General features: G+C 29.4%; 3 non-coding genes across 3 annotated transcripts; 1 reads left to right on the top strand and 2 right to left on the bottom strand.

Moving 5' to 3' along the window:
- Positions 1-4,341: 4,341 nt before the first annotated feature.
- Positions 4,342-4,414, bottom strand: Trnar-ucu. Its single transcript has one exon. It is a non-coding gene; the product is annotated as a tRNA-Arg (tRNA).
- Positions 4,415-5,751: 1,337 nt separating this feature from the next.
- Positions 5,752-5,824, bottom strand: Trnar-ucu. Its single transcript has one exon. It is a non-coding gene; the product is annotated as a tRNA-Arg (tRNA).
- Positions 5,825-6,221: 397 nt separating this feature from the next.
- On the top strand, positions 6,222-6,294 carry Trnam-cau. The gene has a single exon. It is a non-coding gene; the product is annotated as a tRNA-Met (tRNA).
- The last annotated feature ends 2,387 nt before the right edge of the window (positions 6,295-8,681 follow it).

Below are 8,681 nucleotides of genomic sequence, written 5' to 3'. Positions count from 1 at the left end.
AAGAACTCGAGGTATCTAAACTCTTGCCATAGTAGACCCGTTGCGGCATAACAGGCAGCATGGGATCAATCCAAATACAAACCCCGACAAGGAAAAAGCAATCACTGGTCTAAAGTCAATAGAAGGGGGCGACAAACCCCAACATCAGGTGAAATCCATCTTCTGGTATACCGGAAGGTGACCACCCTTATGATGCCATGCAAGATTGCATTATTTAAAATATACTACCATACTACTGAGATGGCTCTGTTGATTCGGCAACACCACCTAGAAACGTATTTGACGTATTTGGGTCCGAAAAACCCAGCCAATAAATCAGGATCCCTCTATATGTCAGATAATGTGACAAAGGGTGTAGAAATTTCCAAAGTCAATTCGAACCCAATAATTACCCCGACAAGTTGAGGGAAAGTGTCAACGGTCACATCACCCAGTGACAGCTGTTGAGATGGCAACAGCACCGGAGAGAGAATACAGACATATTTGGCATTTGGATATATCAGTCCTTAAACCAACATTCTCACCCCGCGAATTTGGGTATAAACCACAGCCACTACATGGATCCCGAAGCAACCCCAACCAATTGACCGGTCAGGACTAGATCCTGTGGGCAACTGACCGCCCACCAGATTATATGGTACTCTGGTAAGACCCCATGTGAAATTATTCGAAGGAAAGGCCGATGATACATTTGATCATCACCAGTTTATAATCCCGGCAGACTAGAGGTCTGGGGTAGCACCCCTATACCCCTTGATTGCAACACACCAAGAATTAGTTTATCATCAAGGAAACATGCCCTGGGCGCAGACATACGGACATAGCTAAATCGTTTAAAAAACGAATCTGAGACGATTGGTATAATTTGAGTATATATAGATAGGACCAATATTTTTGTGCCTATAAAGTCGTAAAGATCCCTACGTACTACTGTTTCATCACCCAACCGATCACAAAATTAAAATCACAAATCTGGCAATGTTAAATTGTGTATACAATGTTACTAGCACGTGTCATATAAATTATAGCATACTTTTAGTTGTTTAATTAAATTTGAAAAATTTAAAGTGTTGCCACATTAAGTTATTTGTATTACACATATTTTGGAAAAATTTGTTCGTTATTTGTTATGAAAAAAATAATATTTATTTTATTGTTAATCAATAATCACAAAAAAGTACATTACTTATCCAGCATCCCTTTGGACCACTTAAAATAAAACTATGATTGATTTATAAATCAATTAAAAAATCAATCACACATCATGTAAATCACATCCATTCAATTTATATTACTTGTTCATATAATTTTCTAAAGCAAAAAAAAAATAATAATAACAATTTTCCTTAGCTGCTGTAGTTATTCTATTTTCTACTTTTATTATCAGTAGCCATAAACAGAGGAATAAAAAATAATTTCCTTAACAACAGTCCAATTTATTATGACTTGAATGATAGAGGCAAAGAACACCTGATGCACCTACATATTCCCTAGTTAGTTTGTCGTCATAGTAAATCAGTTTCCATACAATTATTTCTTCGTTTTACAGCATCATCGTGGTAGTCCTCATCAACTTCTAAATTTTCCATTCTTTTGTTTTTACAAACCAAACGCAGCAGCACATCAATCTTGACAATATTATGACATCTCACATTAAACCACCGCCAGCCAAAGAGTGGGAGAAAATATGTTAAAGAAACACAAAAAGTAGAAGAAATAAAGCTTAATGTTGACAGTTTTAGTGCTGACAACATGATGAATTTATTTCTGGTGGCAGCGAAAAGTAAACAAACTGTAAATAGCATTAGGAGCAGTAGTGGCGATGCTGTCAAGAGACAACCAAAATAGCCCAACTGAATTGGAGTTTAGTTTGAGATAACAAATTTTATTTTAAACTTGTTTCGTACGAGGAAGTTGGAATCATGTGTTTTGCATAATTGAATTTTCCTCAAAGAACAATTTGATAATTACTTAGTTTGCTGCCAAAAAGGAAGTAATAAATATGTTGGAAAAAGAAAACAAGGAAAAAAGTTCTAGTTCAGTTTAGTTCTAGTTTAGTTCTAGTTTAGTTCTAGTTCAGTTCTAGTTCAGTTCTAGTTCAATTCTAGTTCAATTCTAGTTCAGTTCTAGTTCAGTTCTAGTTCAGTTCTAGTTCAGTTCTAGTTCAGTTCTAGTTCAGTTCTAGTTCAGTTCTAGTTCAGTTCTAGTTCAGTTCTAGTTCAGTTCTAGTTCAGTTCTAGTTCAGTTCTAGTTCAGTTCTAGTTCAGTTCTAGTTCAGTTCTAGTTCAGTTCTAGTTCAGTTCTAGTTCAGTTTCTAGTTCAGTTCTAGTTCAGTTCTAGTTCAGTTCTAGTTCAGTTCTAGTTCAGTTCTAGTTCAGTTCTAGTTCAGTTCTAGTTCAGTTCTAGTTCAGTTCTAGTTCAGTTCTAGTTCAGTTCTAGTTCAGTTCTAGTTTCAGTTCTAGTTCAGTTCTAGTTCAGTTCTAGTTCAGTTCTAGTTCAGTTCTAGTTCAGTTCTAGTTCAGTTCTAGTTCAGTTCTAGTTCTTCTAGTTCAGTTCTAGTTCAGTTCTAGTTCAGTTCTAGTTCAGTTCTAGTTCAGTTCTAGTTCAGTTCTAGTTCAGTTCTAGTTCAGTTCTAGTTCAGTTCTAGTTCAGTTCTAGTTCAGTTCTAGTTCAGTTCTAGTTCAGTTCTAGTTCAGTTCTAGTTCAGTTCTAGTTCAGTTCTAGTTCAGTTCTAGTTCAGTTCTAGTTCAGTTCAGTTCAGTTCTAGTTTCAGTTCTAGTTCAGTTCTAGTTCAGTTCTAGTTCAGTTCTGTAGTTCAGTCTAGTTCAGTTCTAGTTCAGTTCTAGTTCAGTTCTAGTTCAGTTCTAGTTCAGTTCTAGTTCAGTTCTAGTTCAGTTCTAGTTCAGTTCTAGTTCAGTTCTAGTTCAGTTCTAGTTCAGTTCTAGTTCAGTTCTAGTTCAGTTCTAGTTCAGTTCTAGTTCAGTTCTAGTTCAGTTCTAGTTCAGTTCTAGTTCAGTTCTAGTTCAGTTCTAGTCAGTTCTAGTTCAGTTCTAGTTCAGTTCTAGTTCAGTTCTAGTTCAGTTCTAGTTCAGTTCTAGTTCAGTTCTAGTTTCAGTTCTAGTTCAGTTCTAGTTCAGTTCTAGTTCAGTTCTAGTTCAGTTCTAGTTCAGTTCTAGTTCAGTTCTAGTTCAGTTCTAGTTCAGTTCTAGTTCAGTTCTAGTTCAGTTCTAGTTCAGTTCTAGTTCAGTCTAGTTCAGTTCTAGTTCAGTTCTAGTTCAGTTCTAGTTCAGTAGTTCAGTTCTAGTTCAGTTCTAGTTCAGTTCTAGTTCAGTTCTAGTTCAGTTCTAGTTCAGTTCTAGTTCAGTTCTAGTCAGTTCTAGTTCAGTTCTAGTTCAGTTCTAGTTCAGTTCTAGTTCAAGTTCTAGTTCAGTTCTAGTTCAGTTCTAGTTCAGTTCTAGTTCAGTTCTAGTTCAGTTCTAGTTCAGTTCTAGTTCAGTTCTAGTTCAGTTCTAGTTCAGTTCTAGTTCAGTTCTAGTTCAGTTCTAGTTCAGTTCAGTTCTAGTTCAGTTCTAGTTCAGTTCTAGTTCAGTTCTAGTTCAGTTCTAGTTCAGTTCTAGTTCAGTTCTAGTTCAGTTCTAGTTCAGTTCTAGTTCAGTTCTAGTTCAGTTCTAGTTCAGTTCTAGTTCAGTTCTAGTTCAGTTCTAGTTCAGTTCTAGTTCAGTTCTAGTTCAGTTCTAGTTCAGTTCTAGTTCAGTTCTAGTTCAGTTCTAGTTCAGTTCTAGTTCAGTTCTAGTTCAGTTCTAGGTCAGTTCTAGTTCAGTTCTAGTTCAGTTCTAGTTCAGTTCTAGTTCAGTTCTAGTTCAGTTCTAGTTCAGTTCTAGTTCAGTTCTAGTTCAACTCTACTTCTATTCCAGTACCAGTTCAGATTATAAGATCGTAATATATCAGCACAAATATGTGTGTATGTATATGTAACAGTTTTGATTTTAACTTAAATTTTGGAAAAATGTCGATTATGGGAACAATCTTAATAGAAATAATTTGTATATCAAATATTGTAGTTTCTATTACTCTAAGAATAGGAAATAATAAGGGGAACTGTTCCGATTCGACCGTTCCTCTTAAAATTTAGACCAATGATTTATAACGTTAGGTAGTTTTATTATTTTTGGAATGTTACAACGGTTAAAATCGAAGTTCGTTATACATATTTTTAAGAAATGTTTGCACATATCTATAAGGAAATAAAATGTTAATGTTGACATATAGAATGAAAAATATTAAAAACAGAATAAAATAATTAACATTAATTATTATAAAATAAAAAAAATTGAATGTCAACATCCCTTGTGGGGATCGAACCCACGACCTTTGGATTAGAAGTCCAACGCGCTATCCTCTGCGCCAAAGGGACATGTTGGGAAACGCTTGCTAAAACTACTATATTAATATTATGGATTCAATCTTATACTGAATAATTTACTTAATTACGTAATATTAAAAATATATTAAAAATAGTTCATAATAAAATAAACAAATTTTTTTTATAAGTCTCGAATTCAAAATTAACTTATGTAAACAACAAAAAACTTGTTTAGTAAAGTAAATAAAGATCATTAATGATTCTATTTTCGGTGTTCTAATAAACTAAAATAACAACTTTCTAACTAAATAACAATGGTTTTTAAAATTCTATACAATAACCTGTTATGAAAGTGAGGACAGAGAAGTTTTGCAATTTTTGGAAATACTAATACATAAACAAAGTTTCTTTATTTATTGCAAATGTTCGATAAATTTCTTTTTTATAGGAAATTTTCGATAAATTTCCTTTTTATAGGAAATTTTTGATAACTTTCCTTTTTATAGGAAATTTTCGATAACTTTCCTTTTTATAGGAGATTTTCGATAAATTTCCTTTTTATAGAAAATTTTCGATAAATTTCCTTTTTATAGGAAATTTTCGATAAATTTCCTTTTTATAGGAAATTTTCGATAAATTTCCTATTTATTGGAAATTTTCCATAAATTTCCTTTTTATAAGAAATTTTCCATAAATTTCCTTTTTATAGGAAATTTTCGATAAATTCCTTTTTATAGGAAATTTTCGATAAATTTCCTTTTTATAGGAAATTTTTGATAAATTTCCTTTTTATAGGAAATTTTTGATAAATTTCCTTTTTATAGGAAATTTTTGATAAATTTCCTTTTTATAGGAAATTTTTGATAAATTCCTTTTTATAGGGAATTATTGATAAATTTCCTTTTTATAGGAAATTTTCGATAAATTTCCTTTTTATAGAAAATTTTCGATAAATTTCCTTTTTATAGAAAATTTTCGATAAATTTCTTTATTTATAGGAAATTTTCGATAAATTATATTATTTATAGGAAATTTTCGATAAATTTTATTATTTATAGGAAATTTTCGATAAATTTTATTATTTATAGGAAATTTTCGATAAATTGCTTTATTTATAGGAAATTTTCGATAAATTGCTTTATTTATAGGATATTTTCGCTAAATTTCCTTTTAATAGGATATTTTCGATAAATTTCCTTTTGATATTAAAATTTTTCATAAATTTCCTTTTTATAGGAAATTTTTGATAAATTTCCTTTTTATTTTAAATTTTTCATAAATTTCTTTTTTATAGAAAAGTTTTTATAGAAAATTTTCTTTTGTTATAAAAATCAGTTAGAAATTATTAAGTTTTTATTACAAAATTAAAACAAAAAATTTACTTCAAACATCCCTTATGGGGATCGAACCCACGACCTTTGGATTAGAAGTCCAACGCGCTATCCTCTGCGCCAAAGGGACATGTTGGGAAACGCTGTTTAAAAACTGCTTAACAACTTGAGTGTGATTAAAATTGAAATAAATTTCAAAAAACATAATTCTATAAATAGAACTTACAAAATAATCTCATAATAAAACAATAAATATTGTGTAATAAAATCCATTAATATTTAATTCATTTTAATAATACTTAACACACAATCAGAGATCAACAACCGACATATGGTTCTCTTGTTTGGTTAACAATAAATAAACAACTTTTAATACATATTTGTTGTTCGTGTTAACAGTTTGTTTTGAATAAATTATTTAAGTTCTTTTACACCAGCTAAAAATAAAACACCATATAAAATGTTCTAAGTTATGTCCACTTCTTAAACGTTCGTTTGTGTAAACCACTATCACGGCGGTTGTCATAGCCTCGGTGGCGCAGTAGGCAGCGCGTAAGTCTCATAATCTTAAGGTCGTGAGTTCGAGCCTCACCCGGGGCATAAGTTTTTTATTGTTTTGTTTTTGTTTTTTTTATAATTATTTTATTTAAAACCTTTTTATATATTTGCAGTAAAAGAATGTTATTAATAGAATTTATAAAATTATACTTAACTACCATCAACTTTGTATTTGCTGTTTATTTATCTGTTTGGTTTATTGTTTTTTAGATTTTGTTGTTGTTTTTTAACAAAAAAATAATTTTGTTAAATAAACTAACAATAATAACAAGTAGGTATTTTCTAGTTGTACAACAAAGCTAGACAGACATGTGCGTTTTGCTTGACTGAGAAATTTCATATGTAAATAAAATGTGTATTTTTTATTTATTTAACATAATGTCAAATATAAACAAATATGTTCAATTAATTTTGTTGATCATATTCAGTAAATTGTTTTCCCAACAAGTGATGAGCTAAACAAATGCATCGTTTCATCGATAAAAAATATGATTTGGTTTTAGTTAAAATTTTGAAAGAAGAATTTTAGAAAAAGCGATACCAATTGGCACTTCAATTACATCATCCAATTTAAATCTAGGCATAATGTATATACACAAACATTAGCATACTTTAAGGATTCTAAAAATAAGTGGTTTTTAATTATTACTTAATTTAGTGTTGCCAGACAATTTCCATCGTCAATTTTGAATAGAAAAACCAAATGTTTGTTCATCATTCTATAGAATAAACATTTGATCTTTAGTTTGCTATAAACAAGAAAATTTTAATTTCTTTATACAACGAAATGTGATGTTTTATTTTTTTATAGAAAAGCCAAGTGATCGCTAATTTTTTTTTAGAGAAATATCAACTGATCGTTGGCTTATCTATAGAAAAACTAAATTAATATTTTATAGAAAACCAAGTGATCGTTCATTTCTTTTATAGAATAAACAAATGATTATTAAGTTTTCTGCAGAAAAACCAAGTGATCATTATTGTTTCTATAAAAAACTCAGAAGATCGTTAAGTTTTTTTTTATAGATCATTATTTTTAAATATAAAAGTGATCGATAATTCTTTTACAGAAACATCAAGTGATCGTTATAAAAAAAACACCATTCTATAGAGAAATCATGTGATTGTTAATATTTTATAGAGAAACCAAGTGATCGTGCATATTTTTATAGAAAATATACTATTTTTTATATAGAAAACCAAATGAATGTTCATTTCATTTATAGAGAAATCAAGTGATCATCAATTTTTATATAGAAAAACCAAACGATCATTAATCTTTCTATAAAAAACTCAGGTGATCGTGATAAAAAATCAAGTGATCAGTAATTCTTCTATAAAAACATCAAGTGATCAAAAAAAAAAAAAAAAAAAACACCATTCAATAGAGAAATCATGTGATCATTAATATTTTATAGAGAAACTAAGTGATCGTTCATTTCTTTTCTAGAAAAATCGAATGATTATTAAGTTTTCTGTAGAAAAACCAAGCGATCATTAATGTTTCTATAAAAAACTCACGTGATCGTGATAGAAAATTAAGTGATCGGTAATTCTTCCATAGAGAAATTATGTGATCGTTAATTTTTTTATAGAGAAACCAAGTGATCGTTTATATTTCTATAGAAAACCAAGTGAATGTTCATTTCTTTTATAGAGAAATCAAGAGACCATTAATTTTTATATAAAAAACTCAGGTGATCATTTTAGAAAATCAAGTGATCGGTAATTCTTCTATAGCAACATCAAGTGATCGGTTGTAAAAAACACCATTCTATAGAGAAATCTTTTATAGAGAAACCAAGTGATCGTTCATATTTCTATAGAAACTCTAAAATATATTATTTTCTATAGAAAACCAAGTGATCGTTTATTTCATTAATGTTTCTATAAAAACTCAGGTGATCTTTAAGTTTTTTTTTATAGAAAATCAAGTGATCAGTAATTCTTCTATAAAAAGATCAAGTGATCGTTAATTTTCTATATCCTTTATTATTCTATAAAGGAACTATTTCCGATAAAAAATTAAGTTTATTTTTCCTTAAAAAAAAGCCAAGATATTGCTAATTTTTCTATAGTAAACCAAATGATCATTATTTTTTTACAGAAAAATAAATTATTCAGTTTTCAAAGGAAGATAAGATCGTTAATTTTTTAAAATCAGACAAACAAACTAAGTGATCTTTCTTTTTTAAGAGAAAATCAAATGATTGTTACTTTTCCACAGAAATGTCAAATGATAAATAACTTTCTAATGATTATAAATTTTTCTATAGATAATTAACGTGATCAAGTTTTTTAAAATATAGATTGATCATTAAATGTTGTTTTTGTTTTTGGGTGAAAACTTATGTTTAAAAAATGCTAGGACTTCGATTCGTGGGCCTTCCAAAAGACATATGTATTTATATATTATAAAAATGCGGTAC

This window comes from Lucilia sericata, unplaced genomic scaffold, assembly GCF_015586225.1.
Source record: "Lucilia sericata isolate MDLA Ls3-8-SP2 unplaced genomic scaffold, ASM1558622v1 Contig001681F_arrow, whole genome shotgun sequence".
NCBI classification, from domain to species: domain Eukaryota; kingdom Metazoa; phylum Arthropoda; class Insecta; order Diptera; family Calliphoridae; genus Lucilia; species Lucilia sericata.
This window is presented reverse-complemented; position numbering and strand designations above follow the sequence as displayed.